Genomic DNA, 12,087 nt, shown 5'->3' on the forward strand with positions numbered 1-12,087 from the left:
CTGTGTCTTCTTAAGATACACATGACAGTGCTCCCTACCAGCAGGAAGCAGTTTGGAAAGAATGATACCCAAATTCCCAAATATTGTTTATAAATGTTTGTTTTCATTTAAATGGGCTTAGTTATAAATGGTTAGTGACCACAGCCAATCTCTTTTAAAGATAAAAGGGGGATTATGGTATAGAAATGAATACTTTGTTTTGGAATGGATTTTCATTTATTGATACAAATTTAAGGTCAGTTTTGTGATATGTATATTTCTCCCCTTGTCTAGGTATTGTGTTCATATAGCTCATTTAGAAATGTAATGTATAATTTAATACAGATTATAGATATTTTAAAACTAAATAAACCCTTAAAAGAACAATTACCCAACCACATGCATTTTGTTATTATAACACAAAATACAGACATACAATGCTAATAATTATTAAATTATTAAATTTGTATTTTTGTTCTGGTTGATCATGTTTAGAATTTTTCAAAATTGTAAATTATTTGTAAAATAAATTAGCAGAATTTTAAAATAAAATAGTTTTATCACTTATGACATATATTTAGAATTACTATAAAGTTGTTGCCAAGATCTGAACAAGTACATGAGTAGATTCTAATTACTGCAAAGAGGCTGGTCACAACCAAGGTAATGGGAATAAATGTATGAGTGCCAAGAAATCAAAATGACAGTGAAAATAAATAACACAGTGACTGTCACTTTGTGAATTGTTCTAGTCCTATTCCTAAAGTCTTAATTAATGTGTGAATGTGAACATGAGTGTGTGTGTGTGTGTGTGTGTGTGTGTGTGTGTGTACAAGTAAAATCCCATGCCAAGATGTGGGTGTCAAAGTCAGAAGATAACTTTCTCCTTTCACCAGGTCAGGCTTAACAACTAGTGTCCTAACTTGGTGACTTTTCAGTCTTAGGAAGATAACTTTTAGGCTTAGAGCAAAATGAATTAAAATAAGCATGGAATAGTAACACTTCCATTTAATTCATAAAAATCTCTTTGTCAAATGTCTTAGAAAATCTGGCAGTTAACCCTATGTAAGTTGAAGGATGTAGGACAATGTGACAGTGTGGAAACTTCACTGGGCACTCATGAGACTCACAGACATCCTTCCATTGAGTTTGCAAAATGTGGGTGTGAATTATGTGGGTCTTCTCTCTTTCTCCTCCCCTCCCTCCCTCTTTCCCTCCCTCCCTTCCTTTCTCCCCTATCTCTGTCTTTTCTTTCTTTTTGAAATTTGTGACATGAAAATATTTTTAATTAATTAGAATAGAAATATTTGTGATTAAGACAAATTTAGCTTTCCCATTGAAATCACAAATGTCCTGGTCAGTGGGGCAGCAATGATGGCCTGAACCCCAAAGGACCTGGAATGAAGAGACAAGAGACACGAGAAACTGGCAGCAAGACAGGCTTCTGATTAAGCTGCAAAATTTTATTTTTCTCAAGCATGTTATACAGTAGTTAGGGTGGGAAGCTAGGTAAGGTGGGGATTCAGAAGGAGGAGGTCATTGCCTGGTAACCAGACCACAGGATGTTCTTAGTTATAGGTCACTGAAGATGAGCAGGATATTGGCTAAGAGGAAATGCAGGTAGAGATAAACTAGGTGCGGAGTGGGGTGAGGGTTGTCTGGGGAGTTGCTAAATACCCTAACTGCATAAGGAGGGGTTACTGAGTAACCTCACTGCACTCCCTGTAAGCCCCAAACTCTACCTGTCAGTAAGTTGGGGAGTGGGAGAAGGTTGATTGGGACTGAAGGTAGCAATCTTCTAACCCAATGGGCTATTCTAATGAAAAAAAAGTTAGCCATCTCTAAGGCTTATGCCACGATCTCTCCCAGCAACACAGACACACACAGGCATACACACACAGAGAGAGAGACACACACACACACACAAAGAAAAGTTATGTTTTAATCCCAACATTAATATACTGACTACTAATTTTTTTTTTTTTTTTTTTTTTTTTTTTTTTTTTACGTTGAGGTAGGCAAGGGTTAGGAACCGTGAAAAGAGATAGATTTTCAAGGAGGCAGCTTAGAAATTCCATCTATTTTCCACTACATGATGGAAAACTCCCAATCTGTTTGTAACCTTTTACAAGTATTTCTATTCCTATGAATGATCAAAAACCAGAAAGCCCAGGGCAGCTCACAGCTGCTCCAAAGCCACGTGGTAAACTGACAGGATTAAATGCTATCAGATATTTCCTCCTATCTAAAACACACATTCATGTTTCAGCCTGCACACCAGCTTTAAATGACCACAAGTTAAAACCAACAGTGCCAGAATGCTAATTGTTTCTTCGGTCCATTGATCAAGAATTCGACTGGGAGATGTTTCACTCCAGTCCGGTGTCTGAAATATACTGAAAGAATACAGTTTTCACACCCACGTCAAAAAGCCACAACCAGCTCAAAGTGCTGAGCCAACATTCCTTTGTGCTTTTCTGATGTGTTCTGGCCCTGGTCCTCATCACAAAGTCTATTGTTTTCCTCTAACCCTGGTTCCATTAAAAACTGTTAATCAACTGTCTGTTGAGTGTGTGACATGTATGGAAAGGTCAGAGGACAAATCTCAAGAGTCAGTTCTCTCCTTCATTATGTGATGAGTCATTAGTCATTGGAAACAAGCACCCCTTGTCTGCGGAGGCATCTCCTCAACTGTTATATTAAATAGGAAGTTTCTTAAAAAGACACAACCTAATCAAATTTGATATATTTTCAGAAAATTGGACTAATTGTCATATATGAACCTTTGGTATAAAATCAATTAGATCTGTGAGCAGAGGGGCATCCACCAGCATCCCAAGAAAGCAGGATACAGGTTATGTTTCCTGTTCAGTACCCAGCACAGCCAAATGAAGATTTTTTTTTCTTTTTCTAAAGATTTTTACTTTTCTAATACAACTCTTTAAGGTGATTTTCCACAAAGTAACCTAAGGAATGTGCATCACTGAAAGTTTGCCAGAAAATATCTTTACTCCATTTGGATGCCAGATCCCTACCCGGGGTGATCCAAAGCCTCAGCATAACATAAAGAGAGAGCATGAAGGAACATGTTCCTGGGCAGAATCATCCCCACCTGTGTGTTCCTCTTCCTTCAGTATGCATTCCCTGCCCAGATAAACTACTGCCTGCTCTAGCTTTGGAAGTGATTCTCAAAAGTCTCCTTATGTGTAGGAGATAAGCTACATTGTGTATGCCAACTATTGGCATTCTGGATTCCCACCAAGAGGCAACCCCACTAGATTCAATGGCTGAGCTACAGTAGGTAGCACATGCTGTAAGTATGTCTTGAAGTCAGACCAATTGCAAAAATACCAGCACATATTTCTAAAAATGAGCCATAAAAAGGGACTTTGGGCTTCCCAAAAGTATTGAAGGTGATTTTCAAGACACAAGTAGAGAAGTATTTGTTTCTATCTATATTATACACAGTTTGGCATGTACACACAGTTAATGGCTGGTTTGTTCTTAGTTCCCCCACCCAGGTGGCACCTAGGGGAATATGGAACTGATGTTGACAGAGAGTAACCAAACTTGATATTATGATGAATTATCAGCTTGACAGAATTTAAAATTGACTGGAATGTGGACCTTTGGAATGTCTGTGAGGGATTGTCTTGATTACATTAATTGATGTGCAAATACCCATATTAAGTATCAGTAGGAACATTCTGTGGGCAAGGGATAATGGACTGTATAAAACAAAGAACACAAGAAGCAGAGCACATATACATTGTTCTCTGCCTCCTGATCATGAACATTGCGCATCTCCCACACACACACACACACACACACACACACACACACACAAGACTAGCATAGTAGGAACTTGTTTTGTTTTTTTAAATCATGCTGTATTGGGGTACTTAGGCCCCTTATAATCTAGGAAATATTAGTTGCTTTGGGGGTAGTTTCTTGTCTTATTAAAGCTTAAGGATATTTTCTTTGTTTTGATTTTTTGCTTGTTTTGGTTTTAGATAGGATCTTAAAGTGTAACTAAAGCTAGACCCAAACTCAAAATCTTCCTGTCTTGGTCTCCATAATGCAATGACTGCAATGCATATCATCCTTGTCCAAAGTTCCTTTTTGATTTCATGGCACTTGCCATAAGGGACCCCATTCTGATTTAGTGTGTTGGAACCTGGCAGGATTTCAGTCCAAAGCTATAATTTTTTATAACATTTTTCCAACGACCAATTTAAAACACCTTTCTGTTGTAAGTAGAACCATGGGACGCTCTTGAGAAGGAAGTGACTAGGATAGAATGCAAAGGGGGTTAACCCGCATGAAATAGAGCCCTATACAACTGTCTTCTGAGGAACTTCCCAGGCCTCCCTGAATTACAAACCCCTTCCTTCCCAGAAAGCTTCTAGCTTCCTTTGTTTTATAAAATAACTTGGTGGCTTATGTAACTCCAGGTTTTAATCTGAAAACTCTAAATCCCTGTTACTCCTGTGGAGAGAATGACATTTTAATATTGTCTCTATATAAGTATAATCAGAAAAAAGTAATAATAGTAAACATCCTTGAAGCCAACACCAACATAAACTAAAACCTTATCATATGATTTTTAAACAAAGTAATTGTAAAACAACTTTAAGTAATCAGGCATTCTTCTTGTAACACATATTGGGATTAAATTAATAGAAAATACGTAAAAATAACAACAAAACTGTCTTATGTCAAAGAAGGTGTGAGAATTGATAAGTTGACTCTGTAGCAGTGAGAGATCAGGTATTTGACAGTTTCTTTGTCGTGGACCTTTTATTGTCAAGGTTCCTTTTGGTCCAACATGACTATAGGCATCTCAGCATTAACTTCTGTATTCTAGGAAGCAGGACCAAGTTTTCCCCAACAAAAGATATTCATTTCCTTCATCTTATATCCCATTCCACCCACCCCTGAAAAGTAGCTGGGAATTATATTTTTTAACCTGGAACATTTCTCAGAAATCAGTTATCAAGAGAAAAAGGAGTGTTTATTATTGGAGTTAGAACCCTAGCAGTCCCATACCAGTTAATTTTTTATTGCTGTGATACATACTATGAACAAGGCAACTTATAAAAGGAAGAATTTATCTTCAGCTCATGGTTCCAGAAGGTTCAAGTCCAAAGGTGAGCAGAGGTGGGAGGTAGCTGGAGCAGTAGCTGAGAGATCAAATCTCAAACCTCAAACAAGAAATAGAAGGAAACAAACTGGAGAAGGCATATAGTATTTAAAACCTCAAGAATGGATCCCCACTGACATATTTCCTCCAGCAAGGACACAACCCCTAAGGCTTCCCAAACAGTCACCAAAGATCTAAACAGTCATCAAACATCCAAAAATATTGCAGGGCATTCAAACCACCACACATATACTTTTCTTTTTTAAAAATTGGAGGAGGGCGCCTGAAAAGTAGTCTCAGTGGGTAAAGTGCTTGCTTCACGATCATGGGGATCTGAGTTTGGATTCACAACACCCACAAAAAAAAGCCATGTGTACATGTTTCTGTAACTTTGGTGCAGAAGGGGCCTCTGTGTGCCTGCCTTAAATTCCTGCCCTGAGTTTCCTTGAGGATGGACTGTACCCTACATATGAGATAAGCCTTGTTTTCTCTTAGTTTTTTTTAAATAAGCAATAGAGAGCTAGAACATGTGAGTTTCTGATAAAGAACAAGTTTGCTTCAACCCAACCTTTTCCCCCTGCTTTCCATCATGAGATGAAACAGCTAGAAAACTTTTGTCAGGTTTGGCTGGTTCTTTCATCTCAAACCTCCCAGCCTCCAGCACTGTAGAGAAGAAAGCTCTATTCTTTATAAGTCACTGACTATTCAGTGTCCTGCTATAACAGTAGAAAACGTACCAAGACACCACCCATCTGGAATTCATCTCAGGAACTGAGGGTTTCACCTACATGAGGGATCACAAGAAATGAGACAACTTTAAGATGTGTTTGACTTCTTTTTGAAAGAAGGCAACTGTGAGATAGACATATGGTGAAAAGAAGGGAAGGAGAGAAAGGCATCATCTGTGAGGGTGTCTTGGGGTATGATCAAGTTAAATGCAATCTATTATCTACCTAGGTGTGCTGAGATCTGAGTTCACTTCCCCTTTCATGTGCCTCTTACTTGGTAGTGTTGATGGCTGTTAATTCCAATGGTTCTGCTGTTGCTCTTACTCAGCTGTCAGGTCCAGCGCAGCTCAGATTCTAAACCTTGGATAATTCTGAGTACATATTTTTTTCCTGTTAATGCTACATCACTATGGTAATGGTCATGGCACATACTGTGAAGCCCTAAGCAAAACTAAAGTACATCCTGTGGACCAAGGAGAACATCTGATGTGCACATGATGCATGGAAGTGTGGTCATAATTGCTTCCTGCTGGCCAGCTTAGAGATATGTGAGCTTCATTCTGCTTCACATAAAGGCAATCGATTGCTTTCTGTGCAAAGGATTGTGGAGGAAATGCTGAAGCTTATCTCCCTGCACAGACGATCCAGAGGGATATGCTGCATATAGTCTTTGAAAGGAAGTAATCAGTACATTAGGATTTAGGGAGGTAGATTCATTTTTTATCAACAATCTCCACCAAAGGTGTCAAGGTTTTCTGCTACATTTAAACACCTCAAAAGAAGATTCATGAAAAAGGGAACCCAGACATTAAGCAACTCACCAAACCAGAAATCCAAATTAGCAGCTAGCTGCTCTCCTCTGTCTGCTTTCTCTGCTAAGCCTTTTAACACTTACTACCCACTCTCATCTACCTGTCTCTCTTGGTGTCTCTCTACCTTCTTCTCAACAGTAACTTTCTCTCCTTTGAGAAACATCCTAGATAATGAACACTGTGATGGGATGACTAATCCCCCGACCCGGTCCATTGCATAATCCCCATCAAGTAGCATAGAGCTTGGTGATTACTTCACCTTCCCCCAGAGCCAGAATGTGATTATGCTGAGGACCTTGAGCAGAGGATGATCCTGGATCATCCAGGCAGCCCAGTGTTGTAACAGAGGGAAGTATGGCATTAGAGTAAAGTAAGGGAAGGTGGTTAGCCAGCAAAGAATGTAAGGAGGCTCTGAAAACTGACAAGGATGAGGAAACAGATTCTCTTCCAGGAACGTCCAGAAAAGAAACAGCCCTGCCAATGTCTTGACTGGGCTATTGAGAGTTAATTTGGACTTTTAACCTTCAGAAGTGTGAGGTAATTTGTGTGTGTGTGTGTGTGTGTGTGTGTGTGTTCATTTATTTATTTAATTTAGAGTGTGTGTGTGCTTGTGGAGGTCAGAGAACAACTTGTGCTTTTCTCCTTCCACCCATGGGAGCCCTGGGTATGGAACACAGGCTAGCAGGCTTGGCAGCAAGTGCCTTTGTTCACTGAGTGCATAGTTTTTCGAGGTTAATTTTCTAATTTTGAGACTTGTACAAAATAGACATGGACAAAATAGACAAAATAGATAGGGAGAAGGGGGCTGATCTCCAAGTTACTCTCAAGTAGGTACCCTCCACCCAGAAACATTAATACATAATTAAAGATAGAATAATAACAATAACAGGATAAGTGCTCTTTTTTGGACAGTTTGGGCTATATACCTATGCATACACACGTTTTATTCTTAATCTTCAACTAATTAAAACCAAAAGGTACTTACATGCTGAAATATAAATTTCCTTATGACATGTTGTTTTAAATCAACACCAAACTCCACTCAGCTGAACAGTTTTAACAGAATGTGATTGCAACCAGGGTTGTGAGTTGGCAAACTTTGCCAAGGACCACTAGGTAAGCTGCAGAAAGACCAGCTCATATCTGCATTCTGCTTTTCAAATGCCGTCCAACATTCCTGTCTTCCACCCTTCAGCATGTGGATAATGGTTCTCCTTTTCATCCCACTGATGATAAGGAGTACCAGACCATTTCAAACCTTATATCATGCTCCTCTTTGTTTAGAAAGGAGGGCTCAGAACATTGTTCTTCTTGCTTGTGTCTTCTCTAGGACCATCAAACAGAATCTGTGATACTTGCCATCATTTTAGAATCTTATATCTAAAATGTAGCATCCAGACAATTGTTCATTCATAGTATTTTATGAGCCATAAGGAAAATTTTCATTTAAAGGGTTTTTCTTTTCAACTATTGTTCCCCACCCCCATTCATGTTGAATTTGAAAAGCTACCTTATTGTTTTCAGAAATACTGGAAAAGCCAAGTACAGTGGCTCTGTCTTGAAATCCCAGCACTAGAGAGCCGAACAGGGTCCAGGCTGAGCTGTCTTATGAGTTCTAGTCCAGGCACAGCTGCAAAGGCAGGACTCGGTCTCAAAGAAACGAAAACAAACCAGAGACAATTAGGATGATAATCTAAACTGGTTTATTCATTTGCCATGTGATATAGATGAAATTTAACTCTGCCGTTTTTACCACCATCACTCTGTAACTTTGTTTCCCATTCATTGACAGCTCTATGCATTTCAAATGTTCACACGCCTGCCAGTCAATTCATTTGTGTACTAACATTTCAGTGTGATGTTAAGGAAGTTTGATATCTCCACTGCCATGGCATCAAAATTTAAGTTTTGTTTAATATTTCTTCATGATGTGCACATGTATAATAAAGGTAAATCACATACTTTGGAAAACTCTCTAAGTTTGTGGGATAATAAGGGGAAACAGACAGAACACATCAATCACCAACGTGTGGCTTTATCAGCTATTAAATGTGCCTAAATATACAACTGAAATCATTATCTGCCTATTCTTCTGCCTGCATGATACATGAATAAAACAGATGTGCTAACAAGGCATGGTGATGCACAAGTTAATCCCAGCACTTGGAGGGAGAGGCAGACAGATCCTTGGAAGTTCATTGCCAGCCTTGTCTACATAATGAGGCGGCCAGCGCTACAAAAATAGAAAATAGAAGATAATTATAGAATATCTAAATAATTAATAGTCCAGTTTCTGGTAAGAGTTGAGTGGACACATGCATTAAACTCTCTGCAGATGTCCTTTATAAATTCTGGCCAAATGTAAAAAGGAACTGAAAAACAAGCTAAAGGAGGCAGCTACTTGATAAATAGTGTACTAGTGACTTTCTCCCTGTTGTAACAAAATGACAGACATAAACCACCTAAGAGAAGAAAAACAAGGGAGGGACTTATGACCGTGGATAACTTCCAAAAACCATCTCCTGGCTACCCACCTCCTCCAGGTAGGCTCCACACTCTGAAGCTTTCAGAACCTATCTAAATATTGTTACCCAATGGGGACCAAGTGTTCAAATCATGAGTCTACAAGGACATTTCAGATTCAGTCCATAATAAAATGTGACATCTCCTGCTTGTGCTTTTGTTTTTGCTTGTTTCCTATCTTTTAATCTTCACAGCTGTTGGAGCAGAAAAAGAGGTTAACAAGTACGAGATGGCTAAGACACAGCTCACTGCCAGAAGAGAGCTGAAGAATGATGGCAAAATGCTATAAGTCAGAGAACTACTCAGACTCACAGTTTTAGAATGAACTGTGGTCACATCCCCTGCTGACCTCTGAACTACTACTACTCACTCATTGGCAATGCCCAGGCTGGATGCTCAACAATTTAAACAATACCCCTGACACATATCAAAGACAAAAGCGCCTGGGTGAGATTCATACTTTTGCTTTGTTGTGTGTGTGCAAGTGGGCAGAGTTCATGCAGCTGCAAGCTGAAGCCTTACTTGACAGAGGTATCAGGACATCAGCCGGGAGCGGAAGCACAGCTAGAAAGTTAGATAGGGAACTGTAAAAACAGGAAAACACAGAAACAAACCGAATCCCCAAAATTGGACTTAGTTTGTGCTCAAATGTTCAGGTGATCACAAATCTACTCAATTACAGGAAAGAGACCCTGGGTGAGTGGGGGAGCATATGTGAAAATAACAGAAGCTGGATGCGGGAGGGTAAAAGAGAAGAAAAAGAAAAGCATCCAAAAAAAAAAAAAAAAATCACCAGAGATATCAGCTATTGCAGAAAAACACACAGTGTGAAATTTAACCTGTGAGTTCAGACAAGTAAATTGTCTACTAGACCAAAACCCAGTAGTTATTAGAATTCAGGATTTTTGCTGTAATTTATTAGACACGTCTGGAGTAACGGACAGAAGGAAGCTGGAATGGCTGATTTAGTATCATATTTATAAAATTATTACCAAAGGCAAAGGCACTTCATAGGGGTAAAAGAACCATCATGGGCGTACATATACCTAATTAAAGAGCAATAAAACATTTGAAACAAAAACTTGAACAACTAAAGGAAGAAGTAGATACATATACAAACCTCATTGATCTTAATAGTTTTCCATAGTAGACAGAACTAAAAAAACAGCAACAACAACAACAACAAAATAAAAACAGCACCAAAAAAAGAAGTTGCAAGTAACACTATGTCTTACAGGAATCTAGTTGATGGTTTCAAATATGAAACCATTATAAAACTAAACAATTGCAGAATGTGTCATGTCTTCTAGACCACATGGAACATTCCTCATGATAGGCTTTATTCTGGACTGTTAGAGAAACATTCTTAACAGATTTAAATGAATGAAATCTTACAGAAGATCTGGAAATAAGATACAGAGAGAAACACTAACTATGGAAAAACTTAAAAATACATGTCTAAACGTAAAATCTAGACAAGAAATCACATAAAAACATAATCAAAATCAGGTAGATATCCTAACCTTTCTTGTATGTAGTTGGCTTCCTCTGTGATCACCTCAAGGCTTCTTCAAATGGACACATGTAGAAAGGCCGATGCCCTTGGGGACACAGGCTTCACTAATAGGAACTTGTCTCAAAAAGTCTGGTCTCACTACTACTCATATTAAGTGTAAAGGTCATCAACAACAACATTTAAATTTTAATTCCCATAAAACTGTATTTCTTAGGAGACCAACTAGCCACTTGGTGACATTTTATTTTACATCTAATATCATGGAGGGTGCAGCTATTCATCCTGGCAGAATAGGTCATATTCATCCTGGAAGAATAGGTGTGCATATTCCTTCCTGGTCCACAGCTCTTTGGTGATTATTACCATTATTTATATACTTAAACAACAGCTACAAGATTGCTTTGCTCTCCCAAATAGTACTTTGGCCTAGAAGAGCCATTTTAAATCTAAGGAAGTATGAAAATGAACTATAACATGGAATTCAGTGATCTTAACACAAGATTTCATTGCCCAGTAGTCACTGACGGTATTGAATGTTTGCAGAAGGCACAGATGCGATGTGAGCTAGGAGACAACAGGAAGAGATATTAAAATACTTTAGAACTATGGTCTCAACCTTCCTAATGCTGTGACACTTTAATGGAGTTGCTCATGTTGTGGTGACCCCCAACCATAGCATTATTTCATTGCTATTTCATAATTGTAATTTTGCCACTGTTATGAATCAAAATGTAAATGTCCTATATTCAGGATATCTGATATGTGACCCCTGTGAATCACTGCTCAAAAATCAAATATATTCCTTAAAATAGCACTCAATGTATTCGTGCCATCTGCCTGTAGAGGTAATTCAGATACCCAGTGTGCTGGTGGGCTTTTTGTTTGGTTTGTTTTTGTTGGTTTTTGTTGTTGTTGTTGTTGTTTTGTTTTGTTTTTGTCTACTTGGCACAAGCTGGAGTCAACTATAAAGAGGTCTGTCAATTGAGAAACTTGCCTTTATCAGACTGGCCTATGGGCAAGTCTGCTGGGCATTTCCTTGATCCATGATTGATGTGGGAAGGTCCAAGTTAGGATCCTAGTTTCCATAGCATGTGGCTTATACTCAATAAAACTGGTGTTCTAGGGGAATCCAAAGGCTTGGCCTCCTAGAGCAAAGCAATGTATCCCACTAATCTCAAGCAGGTAATATACCTGTGTGCTGTGTGTGCCTCTAGAGTGAGAGAGTATGTGAGCTGTTTATTAATGCCGTACTACCTCTAGAAAGCAAGCCTTCTCTTTGCACAATCCAAGTTCTAGTTCTTGAAGATGAAAAGAATTTGATGTCTGTCCTAACAGAAAAAAAAAGGCTTCCAATAGTAAAGGATGTTTATGTGCTGCCTCTCTCCC

The sequence above is a fragment of the Phodopus roborovskii genome, unplaced genomic scaffold (genome assembly GCF_943737965.1).
Source record: "Phodopus roborovskii unplaced genomic scaffold, PHOROB, whole genome shotgun sequence".
Taxonomy (NCBI): Eukaryota; Metazoa; Chordata; class Mammalia; order Rodentia; family Cricetidae; genus Phodopus; species Phodopus roborovskii.